General features: G+C 36.6%; 1 protein-coding gene across 14 annotated transcripts in view; it reads left to right on the forward strand.

The window, feature by feature from the left end:
- Positions 1–10,000, forward strand: part of LOC123507429 (glycine receptor subunit alpha-4-like) — a 142,256-nt gene that overhangs the window by 31,953 nt on the left and 100,303 nt on the right. Inside the window, exon 1 of one of the 14 annotated variants that reach the window (XM_045260270.1) lies at positions 1–466. This exon is cut by the window's left edge and continues 286 nt beyond it. The exons of the other annotated variants lie outside the window; for them this stretch is intronic. The gene's annotated coding sequence lies outside the window, so the exon portion shown is untranslated. The remainder of the gene's footprint in view (positions 467–10,000) is intronic. 14 annotated transcript variants of the gene reach the window in all.

A 10,000-nucleotide genomic window follows, 5' to 3' on the forward strand; every position in this document is an offset into this window, starting at 1 on the left:
GAGATCACAAGCAGCGGAGGTAATCGAGAGCTTGCGTCAGGTCCTCCCGCCGGAGCCGCGCGAGGAGCCGCCGGGTCATGCCTTTGGTTACGTTCCTGGCGGCGAGAGGCAGTGAAGCAGTGGTGGTCCTCTCCCGGGTGTTATTGTTGTTGTTGTTGCACTTGTTGTTGTTGTTGCATTGCGTGGTCGTCGCCGGCGGGGTGGTGGAGGAGGAGGAGGAGGAGGTAGAGAAGGGAGAAGAAAAATCAGGTGAAGGTGGCGGTGAAGGAGAAGTGAGCGACAAGGTGATGAGGCGCCCTTCTTGTCTCCTGACTGTCACATGACCGACGAAGGAGAGAAAGAGAGAGCGAAGGAGAAGAGACAGAGAGAAAGAGTTAGAGGGAAAGAGAGCGAGAGAGAGAGGAAGAGAGGATTGCTGTCTGGTCCACGTTCCTGAGTGGACACCTTCACCTGCGCCGTTGAGAAGGTAATTAATGCACCTTTTTCTGTACAGGTGAGGCAGTGACCCTTGCTGTTAACGTGTGGCGGCCCTGCACAACACTGGCTGGATGTTGCGTCATCTTCCTTGTCACCTTCACCATCTTCATCACCTTTATACTCAGTGACTCGGCACAACAAAGGCACCATTCTATCTCTCTCTGTCTCTCTCTGTCTCTCTGTCTCGCATTCTCTCCCTCATTCCTCCTGTGTCTTTCCTTTCATGGTATCTTTTTCTCTCGTTTCATCTATTTGTGTGTTGGTTTTCATTTTTCCTCTCGTTTATCTTTCACTGCCTTTCGTTTGATTTTTTTTTTCGTTTCGTTCTTTCATCATTTATTTTTTGTCTCTCATTTTCGCTATTTGAGTTTTTTTTATAGTTTTTGTGTGTCAGTTTTAATTTTTATCTTCCTTATCTACTTTTTTGCACTGTCTTCCTCTGTTTATCTTTCTATCTCCCATGTGTCTTCTATTCCAGGTTTACTAATTGTGTCATGTACTTTCTCATACATATTCCTATCTTCCTTACTTATCTTCATTTTTCTATGTCCCGTCCCTTATCATTGTGTTTGTTTGTGTATTCATGTTATTCTTGAAGCATATTCTTAACTTTATCTTCCTAATTTGTTTTTATTCATATTCTTTTTACTATCTTATCATTCTAATTCGTATTATTGTACATTTCGTTCTTACTCGTTTTTTATAGAGTTGAATACTTTATCTGATGTTTATGTGCTTCTATTTTTAGTGCATATTGTATTTAGATATAAGATCACATTCCTAATCTTTACGAATATAATCTTTCTTCTCTCTTTCTCTCTCTCCTATTTTTCATGCTTAATCTTGTCCATCTAATCATCTTGCATTTGTCTTCTAATTTCGTCCTCAAGTAACACAGTTTTCCTGATAATGCTTTGTTTTTCTTCCCTTCCTTTCGCGTGCAGTATTACATAATTGCCAACGTAGCAAGGAACGCCTGTCATAATATTTCTCTTCCTGTTATCTTGCTGTGCTGTTCGTGTCACCTTCTTTACCTGTGTTCAAGAACTGTCTAGTTTTTCCTTAATGTTCTGTTGAGAGATTTTGGTGATGTGATATTATTTTTTATGGTCTAATCTAGTTTTTTTTTTTTTATGTAGGGAAAAGGGCCAGCCAAGGGAAAAAAATATAAAAAAAAGCCCTACTTGAGTGCTGGCTCTCTAAAAAGTGGAAAAGCGTCAGCCAAAATTAGGGAGCAAATGCCTCTTATCTTATATTCCTAGTCGAGTTTATTTACAAAGCAGGAAAATTTGTAACAGTATCGTAATCTATTTTGTTTTTTTCTGGTATCGTTTCCTGTTTTAAGCTTGTTTCCTTCATTTTTCATCTTTTGTGTGTGCGTACGTTTTTATTTCCTTCTGCGCTTCCAATTTAGTGTGAAGGAAAAAATCTGTCATTCTCTTGTCTCTTTTTTCCTCGTGTTTCGTCTGTTTCATTTTCCAGTTTTATCATTTTTCCTTCCCATTGTGTTCTGTTTCCATGTGCACCATTTAACGCGTTTCTGCATCAATCTCAACCTCGTCATTTCTCTCTTGTCATCTTTAATGTTTCATGTATTTCATTTTCCTGTTTCCCTTTTATCCTCTGCTTTGTTGTCATCATTTTTTCCCTCTTATCTCAATCGTCTATTAACATTTGACATTCTCTTTTCATCATGTAACTTTTTCTTATTCATATTTCTATTGCCTTTTTCTTTTCCCCTTTTTCCTTTATGTTGCCAAATTTCTATCCATCTAATTCAGTCATCTATCAGTATTTATTCTCTCACTTTCCTCATATCATCTTTAATTTCTCATCAATTTCACCGTTCCTGTTTCATTTTCCTCCTCCTTTGTGTTGTCACCACTTTATACACTCTATTGTTCTATTAATATTATTCACAGTTTTTCTCTTATATCTACACTGTTTCATCTATTTCATTTTCCTCCTTTTCCTCTTTCCACGTCCAAATTTTGTCCACTTCACTTAATGCACTGCAGAAGAAACGTCAGTCAGTGTTGCTCTTATTTTCCTTATATCCTCTGTACTGTTTGCTTTGTGTTTCCCTTTTTTCCTCCTCTCCCCTTGTGTGCTGTTTCCATTCCAGCCACTAACTTCATCCACGGTAGAACAAAAGTCTATTGCAATCTTTGTCTCTCACTCCACTTGGCTGTTCTGCTCCACACTCCACTCTCCCCTTGGTATGGAAAAATGTTCTAATCCACTTTTCTTTTCCCCTGCAGAACAAAGAGCTTTCATAGTTTCCCTAACACATTTTTTCCTCCTGCAATTCTGGGATCTATTCCATTAAAATCCTCTTGTTCTCATATTTTCCTTCTTTTCCTTGTTTTTCCTTTATTTCTTCCTCGTCTATTCCAGTTTGTCATGTTTCAAAGTTTCCTGTTTCTCGTATTTTTCTTCTGTATTTTTTCCCTCTTATGTTTGTCTCTCAGTTGCCAAAGTTTCTGTTCGTTTAAAATTTTGCTTTTTTTCGTATCTATTTTTTTTTTTTTTGTCGCTGGTAACTATTCTTCATTTCTTTCATGATATCTTTCCTTTTTTCCCTTTTTTTTTTCCTATTGGTCAAAAGAACGTTTTTTTTTTTACTTTTTTTATTTTTCCAACTTGTATTCGTTCGTGCCTTTCATAATGACTTTTTTTCTCTCGTTTTCTTTCCTGTTGTTATTTTTGTCTTATCCATTAAAAAAAATCATCTTTTGTGCTTTATTTAACTTTTTGTCTTTTTCGTCTTTTGTTTTTTTCATTACTATTTTCTATTATTCTCTTCTTTTCATTTTCAAATATTTACACTAGAATTCCACGATGCATTCCCCAAATACTTCAAATACTTCTGTCTCCAAAATATTTTTATCACAAACTCTTCATTTTCAATCTATCAAAACTGCCTTTAATTACCCATTCGTCATGATAATGTGTACAGATGGCCTTTTTTATTGCGTTTGCGTGTGTGTGTGTGTGTGTGTGTGTGTGTGTGTGTGTGTGTGTGTGTGTCTTTGTCTGTTAGTATATATGTCTGTATACCTGTCTCCATTTATTTGTCTGTGTGTCTGTCTGTTTATGTCTGTCAGTCGGTCAATATAGATACTGGGTACAGGGTGCAGCAAAAATGTAAAGCACGTGAGGGAATGGGAGGGGAGGGTCTGATTCTTGGTAAATACAGGATGGTGCAGAAACTGTTATTCTGTCGCAGTGGCCGTTACGTGAGCATTAGTTCCTACAGGGTGGCGCACAATTGTTGTTACTCGCTCACGCGCCTTGTTACATAACAGGTTGGGACAGAAGTATCGACATTAGGTCACGCACATCATTAAGTAACAGAGTGGTGCAGAAGTGTTGTCTATTCTTACTGCTTACAGGGTGAGGGAAAACATATTGGCAGCATCATTGTACAGGGTGGATCAAAAGTTTTGTTAATAACGTGAATTTGATGTACAGGGTGGTGCAGACAGTGTCGTTATTTTCACATAGACTCTGAAACGAATCCCAGTGGGTACAGAGTGGTGCAGAAGTATTATTCTTCCCTCGCAGTACTCGTAACGTGAATATTATGACGTACAGGGTGGTGCAGAAGTATCATAACCACACCAAAACACCGCAAACCTAAATTCCATCACGGACAGGGCGGCGCAAAACTTTAAAACCTCCTTCTCACAATTTGCAAAGTGAATTCCGACACGTACAGGGTGAGGCAAAAGTGTTGTCACTCCCTCGTGATGGCCGCAGTGGAAGTACCCAAAATTGATCCCACACACTCCCCCCCTCCACCCGAGCGGTCAGGAGGAGGAAGAGGAGGAGGAGAAGGAGGAGGAGGAGGAATGAATTATAACAAGATGGTGAGGAGGTAGCAACAAGAAGAGGAAAAAAAAGTCGCAGGAAGAAGAGAAGAGGAAGAATATAAACAAGAATATAAAAGAATGACAAAAAGAAAATAAAAGAAGAAGAAAAGAACAAGAACAAGAAGTGTCGTATGTTTCGAGAGGAAGATAATTGATGTCTTTATTCTTGCTTTATTTGCTCCTTTGACTGAATGAAGTAGTGTTGAGTGTCACGATGCTTCACTTCACTGCTTCGAAACATGTCACTCTCTCCTATCCCCGTTTTCTGTTGTTAAATTATGTGCAAGGGACTCGTTTTCTTTTTTTATGTGTTGTGTGTACTTTTTCCAACATTTTTTCTTTTTCTTTCTGTTCAATAAATAATTCTTTACGTCTGTCTGCCTTGTGTGTTGCTCTCGTTGTTTTGTTTTGTTTTTGTCTTGCTTTTGTTTTTCGGGTGTTTTTTTGTTTGTTCATTTAAGTTTTATTTCGTTCTATTTTCTCTTTATTTTTTCTCGTATATTTATTTTCTGTTACTACTTTTGTTACCACCACCACCACCACCACTACTGCTACTACTACTACTACTACTACTACTACTACTACTACTACTACTACTACTACCATACCTATATTTTTCTTGTACGGTAATGAAAGTAAAAAAAGAAAAAAGAAAAAACAGACTCTTAATTCTGTAAATCCTTTGTGTGTGTGTGTGTGTGTGTGTGTGTGTGTGTGTGTGTGTGTGTGTGTGTGTGTGACTGTATCCTGAAATGTTTTAGGGAAAAGTGTATTTTTTTTGTGGATGTATGTGTGTGTGTTTGTGTGTGTGTGTGTGTGTGTGTGTGAGAGAGAGAGAGAGAGAGAGAGAGAGAGAGAGAGAAGAGAAAGAACTTAACATACAGACAAAAAGACACATAATATAACCTAACCTAACTAAACCTAACCAAACCAAACGTACCTTACCCAAACCGAACCTAACCTAACCTAACTCACAATTCACACCATCCCCAAGTAACATAACAATTAGCAACACTCAGGGACCACAAAAGTTAATGAGTTACTTCACAATTGTTGAGCACAGTAAGTGAAGTGACGCATACAAACTATTGCTACTAATAGTCAACTTTTGAGGATAATTTCGTTCCAGTTGTTGAAAGTTGTGAGAGGAATGTAGAGCAAGGAGGAGAAGGACGAGAAGGAAGAGGACGAGGAAGAGGAGGAGAGGAAAAGAGAACAACAAAAACTAAGACGAAAACGAGGAGGACGAGATCAAGAAAGGTGGAATTGAATGAGGTAGAGGAGGACGATAAAAAGAGAAAGAGGAGAACGAAGTAGATAAAATAACGAATGATTTTGATAGTTATGTTACAGTTGATGTTTTTGTTGTTGTAGCTTTTCAAGGCTGCGAAGGAGAAAAGGAAGCACGATCACAACAAGAATAGATTGGGAAGTTTGTGAAGGAAAATAATAATAATAGCTGTAATAGTAATAAAAATAGTAATAGTAATAGTAATAACATTGTGAAAGGAAGCGTTTTTCTTCGAACTTATCTTCATAACAATAAACTTCTGCACATCTTATCTCTTGCTGTTAAGATCAGAGAAGGATGGAAAAGGAGGAGGAGAAAGAGAAGCTGAAGCAGAAGGGAGACGAGAGAGAGATAGAGAGGATGGGGGATGAGATACAATAGTGGATGTACAAACGTAAACAAAGAGAAAAAAAGAAAGAGTGAAACAAGTGGAAGAAGAGGATTAGGAAGTGAATGTAGAAAATTTGAAGAATTGGGGAAAGATTGAAGGAGAAGACAAAAAAAGAATAAGAATAAGAAGAAATAAACAGTCAAGAAGAAAATGAAAGTAAAAAAAAAGAGGAGAAAAGAAGAGAAGAAGGAGGAAGAGAAAAGACGAAAAAGACGAAGAAGAGAGATGGGTACTGTGAAAAAGGAAAGGAAAAATATGAACAAGGATAAATAAAAGATAAGGAAGAAAAGAGAAGGGTTTAAGAGGAGGAGGAGGAGGAGGAGGTGGAGGAGGAGGAGTAGAAGGAGACAGGAACTAGTTCGTATATTATGGAAACTTTACGGGGTCTTCCGGAGAGCGGCAAGACCTAATGGCATCGTGGAAAAGTTTCATTTTTTCCCTTCCTGTATGGAAAAAAAAGTGTTGACGTACAAGGGAGAGAAAAAATAGAGATGAAAGTAATGAAAATCCAGAAAAGGAAACGGAAAGTGTACCTGAAAATGAGATAATGAAACGGGGCAAAGGAAAATAATGGAAAGTACAAAAGGAAATAGAAAAAAAGACAATGAAAATAAGGAAAAATCAAGAAAGGAAATGAAAAATGTACCTAAAAATTGAGATAATGAAACGGGACAAAGGAAAATAACGAAAAGTACAAAAGGAAATAGAAAAAATACAATGAAAATAAAGAGAAATGAGGAAAATAAATGAGAAGAGTACACAGAAAATATAGGTATTATTTTAAACGAGAGAAAAAAAAACATGGATAAAAGAGGAAATGAGAGAACATGACGAAATTGAAAGGAAAGAAGGAGAATGAAAACCCAAAAAAAGTGACCGTAAGAAAAAGAAAGAAAACTAAGATAAAAAAAAAGGACAGTAAAAATGAGAAAAAAAGAAAAAAATAGAAGAAAAAATATAGTGAAAACAAAACTGAAAACTGGAAAAAAAGGAAGGAAAAGTCCATAAATCGAAGACAAATAGCGGAAGATTACATAAGAGCAAGGGAAAAGAGGACAGATACAATTACCATGTTGAAAAGCATTACGAGACGAGAAAGAGAAACTCGAGGCAATAATTCTGTGACCTAGAAAACACTAATGTCTTTATCACAGCAGCTACACTATAAAAAAAGGAAGCCGAGGACATTTACGTAAAGTGTGTGTGGAGGTGAAATAAACAAGATAAAGTACTGCTCTACTATTAGGACATCTGTACAAGAAATGGTACTGAAGATTTATTAGTATTGGTGGGGAAGATAAAAAAAAAATCAAGTTACACATGTCTTTAGAGGTGAAAGTCAGTAGTATCTGTATGTTATAGTGAACTTAAGGTAAATATGACGAGAATACTACAATTATACGTTGGGAAGATTGTTTTTATGTGTTTATTTCTGTATGATTAGAGAAAGAGAAATGGAAAGGTTGAATGATGATAGAGGAAGAGTAAATAGAGATAGAAATTATATGAAAAGAGTTAGTAAGTTAGGAAAGAGAGGTAGATAACAGTTTAAATAGATGTGAAAAATAGGAAAAATACCTCGAATGAATTAGAGCAAGTTAGAAAAGAGTTAGAAAAGCGAAAAAGATGCATGGAATAGGTGGGAAAAGTTGAAAAATGGACAGAAAATAGCTTAGAAGAGAGAGAAAATGAAAAGTGATGATAATATGTCTGAAAATCATTACTCTCTCTCTCTCTCTCTCTCTCTCTCTCTCTCTGGAGCGTTGGCAGTATAATTCAGCCCTCCACGCCCTGCACCTCTCACTTATTAACATACCAAGCCGATGTGTATATTTTTCTCCCCCATGAAGCCAAATCCAATTAATATACTGCTATTGATATTGGTATTATTACTATTGGTATTGTTGTTGTTGTTGTTGTTGTTGTTGTTGTGGTGGTGGTGGTGGTGGTGGTGTTTTTTTTTTCCTTTTTTATGTCAGTTATCCTGTTGTTTCTCTTTTGTTTCTCTTTCTTTTCGTTTTCTCTTTTTCTTATTTATTGTTTTTGTTATTTTTCTTGTGTTGATATTTTTTTGTTTCTAGTTGTAATAATTTTCCTCTTATTTTTTTTATGTTTTTACTATTTACTATTTCTACTACTACTACTACTACTACTACTACTACTACTACTACTACTACTAAAACTATCACTATTATTCTGATTAGAGTATTTTTTCGTTTTGATTCGCTCTGCTATTCATTATTTTTCTTTTTTAATCGTATACTAGTCCTCCTCCTCTTTCTCGTCCTCCTCCTCCTCCTCCTCCTCCTCCTCCTCCTCCTCCTCCTCCTCCTCCTCCTCCTCCTCCTCCTCCTCCTCCTCCTCCTCCTCCTCCTCCTCCTCCTCTTCCTCCTCCTCCTCCTCCTCCTCCTCCTCCTCCTCCTCCTCCTCCTCCTCCTCCTCCTCCTCCTCCTCCTCCTCCTCCTCCTCCTTATCCTCCTCCTCCTCCTTATCCTCCTCCTTCCACAACCACCATCACCATTCAATAATCAACAACAACAATAACAGCAACAACAACAATCAATATCGCCCATCTCCCTTGAAAAGTAAATGAAATATGGATGGCAATTAGCGTAGAGTTTTTCAACACCCCATGCTTACCCTATTGAGTCCTGAATAAATTGTACACGAAACCCAGGCGAATAGGGAAGGTGTAGGAGGTTCAATAGGTGTGGTAGGTGTCTTTCAGTTGTGCCAAGGTGTGTCAGGTGCTAGGTGTGTTGGTGTGGTGATATGAAGTGCCATGGTGTGTGAAATGTGATGTAATGTGGTGGTTTAGTTAGGTTGGGTTAGGTTACGTTAGGTTAAGTTTGGTTAGGTTTGGTTAGGTTAGATTTAGTTACCTGTAGTTGTGATAGGTTAGGTTACGTTTGGTCAGACTAACTTAGGTAAAGTAATGATTGCTTAGATTAAGTTAGGTTATATCAAGATTATATATAGTTACCTGTAGTTGTGATAGGTTAGGTTAGGTTTGGTCAGACTAAATTAGGTAAAGTAATGATTGCTTAGATTAAGTTAGGTTATATTAAGATTATATAAGAGTAGATAAGTTTCAGTACGATAAGGTGCTGTCAAACTAATTAAGTTAAGGTGAGGTTAAGTAAGGCGAGATAAGGGTAACTAAGTTTATATTGGCCACGCTAGGGATAACTTTAATGAACCTTAGAAAACACTGCATAATATTAGATTATTAGGTAAAGAAATGTAAAAGTGAGATAAACTAAGAATGTTATGGGACACAGTGTTGTCGATTGAATATCTCAACTTTTTAATTTTCTATCGTGGGTGAGCTGTGAATTTATTAGATTAAGACAGAAAGATTCAAATAAGACTAGACTACAATAGAGAAGGTAAGATAAAGTTAGATTAAACTACAAATGTCATGGAATTCAGTCTATCTATTGAATAATTGACTCATTTATTTTATATCTCGGGCGAGCCTAATCCAGAAAATGCTGAAATAAAATGAGAGTAAGTTAAATAAGGCAAGATAAAGTTATGATAGACCACGAATATTATGGAATACAGTTGTGTGTCTCTGTCTATTAAATATCTGACTCATTTAGTTTTATATCTTGAGGGAGCTTAATGCAGAAAATACAAACATAAAACTAGACTAAGTTAAATAAAGCAAAATAAAGTTATGTTAAACCACGAACATTATGGAATACAATCGTTTGTCTGTATCTACTAAATAGCTAAATCTTTTTGTTTTACATCTTGAGAGACCTTAAAGCAGAAAATACTAACATAAGATTAAATTAAGTTAAATAAAGCAAGATAAAGTTATGCTAAACCACGAATATTATGGAATGCAGTTGTTTGCTTCTATATAATGACGATCTAAATCCTTTTCTTTAATATCTTGAGCGAGCTTAATCCAAAAAATACTAACATAAGACTAGAATAAGTTAAATAAGACAAGGT

The sequence above is a fragment of the Portunus trituberculatus genome, chromosome 22, assembly GCF_017591435.1.
Source record: "Portunus trituberculatus isolate SZX2019 chromosome 22, ASM1759143v1, whole genome shotgun sequence".
NCBI classification, from domain to species: Eukaryota; Metazoa; Arthropoda; class Malacostraca; order Decapoda; family Portunidae; genus Portunus; species Portunus trituberculatus.